This window comes from Lynx rufus, unplaced genomic scaffold (assembly GCF_022079265.1).
Source record: "Lynx rufus isolate CCGP_SWC_20201006 ecotype Redwood Valley unplaced genomic scaffold, mLynRuf1.p SCAF_27, whole genome shotgun sequence".
In the NCBI taxonomy this organism is placed as follows: Eukaryota; Metazoa; Chordata; class Mammalia; order Carnivora; family Felidae; genus Lynx; species Lynx rufus.
This window is the reverse complement of record NW_025814842.1, coordinates 62,442-73,214: the sequence shown is the minus strand read 5'-3', so window position 1 is coordinate 73,214 and position 10,773 is coordinate 62,442. Positions and strand designations below refer to the sequence as shown.

General features: G+C 54.9%; 1 long non-coding RNA gene across 3 annotated transcripts in view; it reads left to right on the top strand.

The window, feature by feature from the left end:
* Positions 1–10,773, top strand: part of LOC124519298 (uncharacterized) — a 46,116-nt gene that overhangs the window by 15,378 nt on the left and 19,965 nt on the right. For 2 of the 3 annotated variants that reach the window (XR_006964079.1, XR_006964077.1), the window contains 4 exons: positions 2,151–2,214; positions 3,867–4,120; positions 4,569–4,693; positions 9,432–9,498. This is a non-coding gene — a long non-coding RNA (uncharacterized LOC124519298). The remainder of the gene's footprint in view (positions 1–2,150; positions 2,215–3,866; positions 4,121–4,568; positions 4,694–9,431; positions 9,499–10,773) is intronic. The other variant, XR_006964078.1, reaches the window with a different exon arrangement.

Genomic DNA, 10,773 nt, shown 5'->3' with positions numbered 1-10,773 from the left:
GACAAACACAAAAATGATAATAGTAAACACGGAAAAATGTTTAGCATCGTTACTGATCACATCAGACTTAGATAGGAAATTGTTACTGACTTTATTTTTTTTAATTTTTATTTTTTTTAACGTTTATTTATTTTTGAGACAGAGAGAGACAGAGCATGAACGGGGGAGGGTCAGAGAGAGGGAGACACAGAATCCGAAACAGGCTCCAGGCTCCGAGCTGTCAGCACAGAGCCCGAGGCGGGGCTTGAACTCACGGACCGCGAGATCGTGACCTGAGCCGAAGTCGGACGCTCAACCGACTGAGCCGCCCAGGCGCCCCACTGACTTTAAGAGGATTGTATGCAGTGTTGGTAATGAGTCATTTCAAGTTCTCGTGGTGGTATTGGTGGTAGGAAAATACAGACTTTCTTCAGCCTTAATTAATGAAAGATGTTGACACGGCTCCTCTTTTTCTCCTTCCCTTTCACTGTTCAGTCCCTTCCTAAAGATTTCAGGGCCATTCTTTTCAGGGAATGAGCCCAGGGGCAAGGGCAGGATGAGGCCAGCATGATGGGTCATCACTCAGAGCTTCCTTGGAGGAGGCAGCATCCACCGGGGAGCCCGCAAGTAGGGGCAACCTGGCACTCTGCACACAGCACCCTGAGAGATTGGCCTGAGTACCCCTTTCACTAAAAGAAATGAGGACTTTTTGGGCCGACAGCTCATTTTGGTGCTGGAGCAGGGAAAGATGAGCAGGAAACATCAGACTGTGCGAGACAGGAAATGCTTCCAGAATGGTGGCAACACATCAGACACCACAGAAGCCAGAATGGAGGGTCCCACCTGCCAACTCTAGGACAATTGCAGCATGAGAATAAGTAAAATTAGGGACGGATTGCATATACTAGAAACCACACATTAAACTGATGTAAAGAAATGCACAAATAAGTTCAAAATTCCATGAGAAATGGAACATTGAAATAGACTCAAAGTTCCTCCTCTCAAAATTCTTTTTTTTTTAAGTTTATTTATTTTGAGAGAGAGAGGGAGCACGCATTGGGGGGGGGGGGGCGCAGAAGAGGAGAGAGAATCCCAAGCAGGCTCCGTACTGTTAGTACAGAGGCCAGCGCAGGGCTCATGCTCACGAACCGTGAGATCATGACCTGAGTTGAAATCAAGAGTCGGATGGTCAACTGACTGAGCCACCCAGGTGCCCCTCTCTCAAAATTCTTATTAACTGAAAAGAAAATAAGTGGAGAAGACTAGGGGACACGGGGGTAGTCAGGTGACAGACAGGAACATCATCCGTAAGTGGACAAATTGCCACCTGATGTGTGATAGGACAGTTCCTTGTGCGGCATTCCTGCTAGAGGTGCATCTAATCATGACGAGACATCAGACAAACCCAAACGGACAGATGCTCCACAAAGTAACTGACCTGTGTTCTTCAAATGCGCCAAGATCGTGAGAGTCCAGACGAGACTAAGAGCTTCTCCCGACTGAGAAGAAAGAGGGTAAAGAAGCCAGCACACAGCTCGAAGCTGGACCTTCTTTCTCTGGTGACAGCATGGGGACAAATGGTGAAACTTGGATGCAGCCCAGGATTAGGTTAGTGCAGTGTCACAGGATTAACAAAGCATCGTGTCCCTTTCCTGGTTTGATTGTGATGGTTGTGCCGCCCTGATGTAGCACAGCGTCCTCGTTTGTGGAAAGATTTTGGGGGTGATGGAGCCTTCCAGTCAGCAGCTTATTTTTAGAGCAGTCAGACAAAAATCCTTGCACCGCATTTGCAACCTTTGCATAGGTTTGAGATTGTCACCCGCACCCGCGTAAACACACGCACACACACATGCACGCGTGCGCACACACGAGCACACAAGTGTGTGCGCACACATGTGCATGAGCACACGTGGGCACACGCACACACGTATGTGTGAGCATGCACACATGCACGCACACACCTGCAGCCTTGGAGTAAACAGACGTGCTCTTTGGCCCAGCAGTTCTACTTCAGGAATCTATCCCAAGACAGTAGCTAGAGTCCCCACCCAAGCTGCGTGCAGGAAGAGGTTCACTTCATTATCGTGACACGCTGGAAACCAGGTGAGTGCCTACTAGCAAGGAGGTGCGTCCTGACGCAATCATGTGGTGAATGTCTGTTTCATCACTAGGAGCCGTGTTTGTGAAGAATGTTCGACAACAGTGGAATCTGTCTACAGCATGCTGTTCACGGAAGTAAGTTTACAGACTAGCGTAGCAAACGTTTTCCCGGTCAAACAAGTACGCAGAGATGTGAAAGTCGGGGAGGTTCGGGCCAGCAGGCGGACTTGGTATGAGATTCCGCACGCACAGAGACAGGAGGATGGAGGAGGGGGAGGGGCTAGAGCAACTTCAGGAAGCAGGGCGACGGGGGCCCCTCCCAGGCTTACTTATGGCTGGGCCTTCCCTTGGGAAACCCCCAGGATCCGCTCAGACTCAGAGTCTGGTGGCGGTTGGACTCTCACAAGCCCCCCAAGCTGGGCACACTCCCAGGGCCGAGCACGAAAGGAAGTGAGCCTTCCAAGGACGTGGCTCCCATGCCTCCCATGGCCTCTGGGCTGCAGCTGGGGCTCTCAGGGAGTGTTGCGTTCCCCAGGCTGGACCACATGCTCCCCACCCTCCATGCTGCTCCTTCCGCATACGGCCGCCCTCTGGAAGGACGGCACTCTCCCCCAGACTCCCACCGTGACTCTCCTGTCCTGAGTGGACCCCATCCCTCTGTGGAAGGGAGCAGCCCCAGTGCAGGCCCAGGCTCTGGGAGGAAGCCCCAGGCACAGCTGCCAACAGTGAACAATCAGGAGCAGCCAATGCAGGGCCATGGTGACAGGTGCTGTGGACAGGTCTCTGTCACTGGGCGTGTCCACCCTGATTAGCGTCTGCGTCTCCAGCCTGGCTTGTCTTGGGCCCTGCCTGCGCCAGCCTGTCATTTGCCAGGAACTGGAGACGGGGAGCTTCTGTAATGAGAAGCTAGTTGTCAAGCTCCGTTTCTCTCCAACACCCGAAGCTCCCGACAAGGATTATAATCGAAGCCTGATTTGCAAGGACATGAACCCATTCTCTGGCGGCTGTGAGATGCTGCTTCTCGGGGTCTCTGGGCCCAGCGTGTGTGGGGTGGGGGGCTCAGAGGAGGATTCAGGTGCAAGAGAAGCAGCCCCAAATGATCTGGGCTTCCACAGCAGGGCCGGTGCCTGTGGGCCTGGGGTCAGGCTGTAGGAGTTCAGAACCCAGCAGTTAGTCACTCTCTCCATGCCTCAGTTTCCCCAACTCTGCAATTGTTGTAATAACAATACTTACTACTTCATAGGCCTTTTAAGAAGCAACTACAACATGTAGAAACTCCCAGAGCAGAGGCTGGCACGGAGGGAACTCACTCTGAAGTGTTAGCTGACTGTAAGAGCAGCCTAATGTCAGTTCTAATAACAGAGTAGGCACCAGGCATGTGTGGGGCCCTTGCTTGGCCTCTGGCCACTCAGTGCAGAGCAGGTGAAGGGCTCTGGGCTGGAGTTTTGTCACTGCCCGTAAAAAACACAGCTACCCGTTGGTTGCTTCCTAAAGGATAGACAGTGAGAGGGGTCCAGGGTTACCCCACTCACCCCAACCATTTGGCACAACCTGCTCTGGTGCCCCAGGTGCCCCTGTAATTGATCTAATTAGCCTGGACCATGAGAGGCCAGGGAGCTGGGCTGTGACCTGCGTTTCGCAGCCAAGGGTGGACTGACGGATGTGTCTAGCAGGCCCAGCCCCTCAGCAGCTCTCTTTAGTGGTATTTTCTGACCCATCTGGGAGCAAGGACTGGCTGGAGCCCTGGGCCTCACAACAAGGTTGTTTCCCCTTCCTTGGACTCACAGGGCAAGCGGCGGTGTTGGGATGTGTCCCTTGATGGTGGCCCAACTTGAGGGGTCCCTGGGCTCCCAGGAGACAGCCAGCCTGGGGGAATCTCCTCCTGACAGAAGTCTCACTGGACAGACACCTGCACTTCTAGTGGTGGAATGAGGATGAGGGATGTGCACTTTCTGGCCAGATCGAGGCCCAGGCTCACTGGCCAGTGGTCTTCTGCCACCCTCTGCAGTTCTCCCAGGCAGACCCCAGCACAGAGATGCAGGTAAGGCTGGAACTAGAGGGAAAGTTGTAGCCTCAGTGCATATGTGAGAATATAGGGAAACCTAATCACTGATAAGTTGAGCATTTGTCGTGCATTAGGAAAGGAGAAGTAAAACTACAGGTGATCCTTGAGTAACATGGGTTTGAACTGCATGGGTCACTTATACAAGGGTTTTTTTTTTTCTTCAATAAATACAGTACAGTACTTTAAATGCACTTCTTCCTTATGATTTCTTAGTAACATTTCTTCTCTAGCTTACTTTACTGTAAGAATACAGTATGTAATACGTGTAACATACAACATATGCGGTAATCAACTGTTTTATGTTATCAGTAAAGCTTCTGGTCAATTGTAAGGTATGAGTAGTTAAGTTTCTGAGGCGTCAGAAGTTACACATGGATTTCCAACTGTGTGGGGAATTGGTGCCCCTACCCCCGTGTCGTTCCAGGTCATCTCTGTTCTATAATACCCATACGTAGTGAACCCAGTGCCTGAAATGGAAAGACTGACAGTACTAAGTATCAGCACGGGTGTGTAGCTGCCGAGATTCTGCGGGCCTGCAAGTGGATGTTTGTAAGTGCATGGGATCTTTTTTATTTCTGGATCCGAGTACAAAGTACACACGTGTTTTCACTTTATAAAGCTTTTGTGTATGTAAGCCACACCTCAGTAAAAACGTGTATTTATTTATTTTATTAAAACATTTTTAATGGGGGCACCTGGGTGGCTCAGTCGGTTGAGCGTCCGACTTTGGCTCAGGTCATCATCTCACGGTCCGTGGGTTCGAGCCCCGCGTCGGGCTCTGTGCTGACAGCTCAGAGCCTGGAGCCTGCTTCAGATTCTGTGTCTCCCTCTCTCTCTGCCCCTCCCCTGTTCACGCTCTGTCTCTCTCTGTCTCAAAAATAGATAAACGTTAAAAAAATTTTGAGACAGAGAGAGAGAGAGAAAGAGAGAGAGGGACAGAGCATGAGTAGGGGAGGGGCAGAGAGAGAGGGAGACACAGAACCTGAAGCAGGCTCCAGGCTCTGAGCTGTCAGCACAGAGCTCGACGCAGGGCTCGAACTCACATACTGTGAGATGATGACCTGAGCCGAAGTCGGATACTTAACTGACTGAGCCACTCAGGTGCCCAAAAATGTGTATTTAGAGAAAAAAAAAAATGAAAACACATTGACAGTGGGGCCTGCAGTACTGACCTGAGCGAGGCCCCTCTGTGACCTTGGATAGCCCCTTTCTTGCTCTGGGACTCGTTTTCACAATTGCAAAGCAGAGGAGGCCACATAGATCCTGCTGTTTTTCTGACACAATGAGGTGGCACCCCAATTGCCCCTCCGAGGTGGGACGCACCAGCGCACACTGTCCCAGGGACCCCTTGAGAGCAAGGCCACCCCAGACAACCGTCCACGTGGGCAGGGGCTCCAGCACATGTTGGAGCGGTGGGGTAGCAAACGTCAGGGGGCTCCAGGCTCCAGCGTGCGGGCACTAATACAAAACCCCGTGTTGCACAAATGCCAAGCATCAGGCCTGGAAATAGGCCTGGTTTCCCCCTGCGCCCTGATTGCACAGGAATGTTTCCTTCACTGCTGGCCCTGCAGAAGTCTCTTGTCAGTATTATCTACTCCTTTGGTTTTCCTCATTTTGTTCAGGGAGAGAGGGATGCCTGCGGGATCCACGGCTCTTGCCACGGCTCCCCCCGAGGGCCTGGAACGTCCCATTCTTGTGTATGGACACAGTAGCATTTTCCACACTGTGTCCATTTGCATCTGGCCAGCAACTAACGTCAGAGCCCCAGCCCCTGTCTGTGGGCATCTTCACCATGACCTTGACCTTAGGGCCCCGTGGCCCTGAGCAGCCTGGCTCAGTCACCCATGACTCATGGAGTCCACAGACTCCCACTTCCTTTGGATTGTCTAGAATTGGCCCATCCGTCAGGCTGATCTCATTTTCCACTTAGAGAGAGGGGCCTCCAAGTGAACCCTCTGCTGCCGAGAGGGTGGTAGGCCCACAGATCTAGGCTGAGGCCGTGACCTTCACCCAGGAGCACAGTTCCCATTTCCTGTCAGACCCCCTCCCAGTAGCTGAGAAGGAGCCTCTGACCGTTGCTGAAACGCCCATTGGTTCAGGAAATCTTTTACTAATATATAAACACCCAGACAACACGTGTCAGTCTGCTACGGACTGAAATTGTGTTATCGCGTTTGCTTCCAAAACATCCCCTCGCCCGAGCGGCCCCAGGCCTGCAGGCGGCAAGAGCACCGTCTCACAGAAGGGCAGACGCAGCTCCCCGAGTGAGGCAGGCTGCTCAGCCTCACAGAGGTGGCCCTGGTGCTGGCCGCAGTCCCCAGCATCCAACGCCAGGCAGTGCTCACTAATTTGCTCCTTTTTCCAGTTTCCTTGTTCATTCCTTCTTCCTTTTGTTCACTCAAAAGGGTTAGCTGCGATTCACCTAGCACCCAAGTCACCCATTTAGAGGGTAGACTCCTGTGGTCTTAGTGTGTTCATAAATGCGTGCAACCACTGGCCACGGTAAATTCTGGAACATTTTCACCAGCACAGGTGCCCGTATGCTTTAGCTAGCAGTCCACAATGACTATACGGCCACAGTTGGCCAGGTGTAGTGGAGAGCCACCTGTGGCTTGGCTCCTGGTGCCATGGACCCTGACCTGCCCTTGCTGGTACCCAGCTCAGCTACGGCTCTGCTGTGCTTGCCAGCCCTGCCCAGCTCCCGGTACAGAATACCTGCTTAGGGGCAGGAATGTGGGACCGGGGCCTCGTGAAAGTGGTCCAGACCTGGGTAAAACACGAACATCAAACAGGAATCGCATAGACAGGCCTCATCTTAACTATTGCAGTGGCACCTGCCCTACGTCCTCCAAGGTCATCGCACAGTTTGCCTTAAAACCTCCCATGGTGGCTGTGGATGCTTGACGTGGCATGGGACCCAGGGACCCTACCCCCAGTTAGAATAGTTACTGAGGCCCTCGTGAATCGAAATCAGGCCCTCAAGGACCGAGACCTTAGGCAAGTGAAGGGCGATTATTTCCACACTTGTCCAGTCAACAGCCTGCCAACCAGGAGAGCATAGTCCCTTGGTAGTGGCCACCACCTCACTGCTGGGGGCCCGCAGTGAAGCCCCGCACCCGACATTACTGAAGTCGCTGAGCCCATGTGACAGGAGCTGATGGGGGTTTTGCTGTTGCAGGTTTGACCGATCGGTTCTATGGCTGCCCATTTCAGCCGCAGTGTCTTTGTGCTGGCAGACATCTCGGCCTGTGCTCACCACCCTGCAGTTTCTCTGCCCCTGGGAGCCGAGGCTGTAAGGCCCTGGGCACCACTGCTCCCTCCTTCCCAGAGACACACCCTGGACAGACTGTGGGGCCTGGGCAGCTGAGTCTGGATTTGGGGTTGCCGCTGGCCCTGCTCCTTCATCCAGGAGCTGTGGCTCAAGAGAGTGAAGCATGCCGACATTTTTGCTGGCCTGGCAGCGTCCCCTTGCCCGCAGGCAGAAGGAACCCTCACATAGGGTGGGCAGAGAAAGCACTTCGGGGCACCAGCAGGCTGAGCTGCCTTCTGGCTACAGAGCGGTGCCCGAGGCAGGCATGGGCCCACCCCCCTTGTTCCCCCAGTGCATTCGGGCAAGGCTTGGCTCCTCTGGGAAGACAGCTGATCTGGGAATGAGGCCATCTGGGATGGAGTTCAAGCTCTGTACTCACCAGCTTCATCATCCCTTGACCTTCAGGTGCAAGCCCCAGGTGGGCCCTCCTCCTGAGGCTCCCTGTCCTCTGCACACCTCAGGCTCTGTCTGGGGCACGTGGTCGGAAGGGGTGCCCCCCAGCCCCCCCCCCAGCCCTCGCCAGAGAGGATGCCCACCCTCGTCCAACCCGGACAAAATCTGCTGTTCCCAGCATTACCGTAGGAACAGATTCAGGACAGGGCTGAGCTCCTCCTCCCTGGTAACTTGGAGATCCCGAAGACAGCTGGCATTCTGCTAGGCCCCTGCCGTGCCGAGGCATCCGATGGCAAAGGGCACTGCACCTGAGCACAGCACTGCCACTTGTCACCCAGGGGACAGGGCCCTGTGCTCCCAGGACTGTCAGGCACATTCTGGACGCTTTCCTGCTACTAAGGTTGGGGGGGGGGAGCTGCTGGGGGAGGGAGTCAGACTATGAACATGTTAAAAGTCGGGGGGGTGTAAAGTTATTGCACGTAAATATTCTGCAAACAGCTGCCTAGAATATTCCTTATATTGGAAAGTATGCTTTGAGGTCATTACTCAGGGTTTTATAGGCCGTTTCTTGGCTGAGCCCCAGGATGGCTTATGGCCTTGCAAAAAGGCGACGCCACGTTTTATGAATGACAGGTGGCTTTTATCACACCTCTGCATTATCGCTATGGTAATAGGGCTGTGGCGATGCCCTGCGGCCGGGGGCACCTGAGCGGGTGCAGCGGGCACAGCCTGCAGGTCTGGCCTTGAGTCGGGGTCCCCGGACGACACTGACTGAGGTCCATTTCCCAGTCTGTTTTCCTGCCAGTGGAGTCAGTGTGGCAGAACAGCTGCTGGTGCCCCTGAATCTGGGCACAGCCCCGAGGCACAGCCCTGAGGCACAGCCCTGAGGCGGGCCGGCCTCCGCGGGGATTGGCTGCCACCCCACCCCCCCAACCCGAGGGCCCCGCACTGAGGTCTTTGTCCTTCCTCCTCCCTTCTCTGCTCCGTGACCATCTGCATGGACCGACCTGGCCATCCCATTCTCCCTATCAATTCTTGTCTTTCTTTTTTTCTCTGGCTGTAATCCAGGCCTGGCATGTAGGGGTAGGGGACTGACACTAACTGTGGCCAGATCTGCTCCAGCCCTGTTTTCATTGTAGCAGAATTATTTAAAAAATGTTTTTAAGTGTTTATTTATTTTTGAGCATGAGAGAGAGAGAGAGTGAGCAGGAAAGGGACAGACAGAGAGGGAGACACAGAATCTGAAGCAGGTCAGCTCTCAAGAGCTGTCTGCCCAGAGCCTGATGAGGGGCTCAAACCCACAAACTGCGAGATCATGACCTGAGCCAAAGTCGGACGCTCAACCGACTGAGCCAGCCCCACGGCAGAATTACTTTTAGTAAGTGTATTTCTCTTGTAACCTGGGAGAAATCACTGCATTTGACCAGAAGAGGCGTGACTTATGATTTGAAAATCAGCCCTCCTCAGAAAACAAAGAAAAGATGGACACACACATTCCGGGCTCTTCACATGACTTCCAGAGAGTATCAGAAAGAAGCCCGGGGGGTGGGGACTAATCCACGGCTGACACTGTTGTTTTTCCAGCAGGTCCCAGGGCAATGAGTCGAGAAGCAGAGCTAGGCTGAGTCAAGGCCACAGCCCAGGAACTGTGGTAAGAGACCTGGTGACTCTGTGGACTGGCCCCAGAGGAGCAGGGGTCAGGGTTCTGGGGGCAGGGGTAGGAGGGACGGGGATGGGACAGGTGGGGAGTGTCCTGGCAACAGCAGGCAGGGCTGGAGACTGGGGCAAGGGCTGTGACTCTGTGGAGGGTGTCAGGTGTGCCGAGGTGCTGCTCCCTCCCTGAGACTCCTAGCCAGCCGACGGGCTGGGTAAAACGAAGGTGTCTACAGGATACCTACGTGCCACACGTATTCTGCAAGGTGGGTGGGCCCGCTCACCCTCACGAAGCCTAGCGTTTCCTGGGGCATTGAGCTGTGGTCCGTCAGCTTCAAACAGGAGCAAAGTCGAGTGTTTGGAATGAGAGAGAGCTCTTGGGCCCCACAGCTGCTCCTGAGGGAAGGGTGGGGAGGCCGGACCGAGGCCCAGCTTGCAGCATTCCAGCAGCGTCTCCATGCCCCTGGGCTGGCTGCTCCCCACTCGGAGCCATGTGACTGGCCAAGCTGTTGAGCCACCCCAGCCAGGGTGTCCCATCGGTGATGGGGTGGCAGCACCCCTCTGAGTGTGGGTCCTGAGGCCCCGAAGCCCCTCGGCTGTGGCACGGCCGGCACGCTCTGAGGCTCTTGGCTCTCGGCCCAGGTCCCCTCCTCACTTCCTCCCACTCTGTCACCCAGGCAGCTCAGTGGGACCACTGGACAACCCCATGGGGTCTGTGGGGCCTCCTTTAGAGATGGCCAGGCTGGGCCGAGTGGAGGGCTGCACGGGGCAAGCAGAGCATGGGGCCCCTCTCACTCTCCCTGACCGTGGCAGAGCTGCCGCGTGGCTCTCCGTGCCCCTCCCCAGTGACAGGTCTGGTTGGGACAGGGAAGCTTGCCTCCCCTGGGTCTCAGACTTCCAGCGCTGAAGAAGACAAGGACAGTGTAAGGAGAGTGGAAGGCCCCTAACTCATGCTGGGGAGTCAGGACAGGCTTCTTGGGGGAAGAAGGAACATTGAGATGGTCCTGGTGGATGAGGCAGGAGGGTGGGGGCTGGGCCCGGAGGGAGCAGGGAGAGCCCCGTGAGGGGCACTGAGTGGGGGAGGGGTGGGGTGCCGTCTAGAGAAGCCTCCGGGTGTGGAGGGGAATAGAGGTGGCAAGGAGCCGAGCACGGGGCTGGGCCGAGGAGCGGCCACGGGGTGGAGGGGAGACCAAGTCAGGCAGGTCCTGCGGAGACTTCAGGTCGGGGTGGAAGGGGCTGATGTTGAAGGGAAGAGGGGCACGGCCCCTTGGCC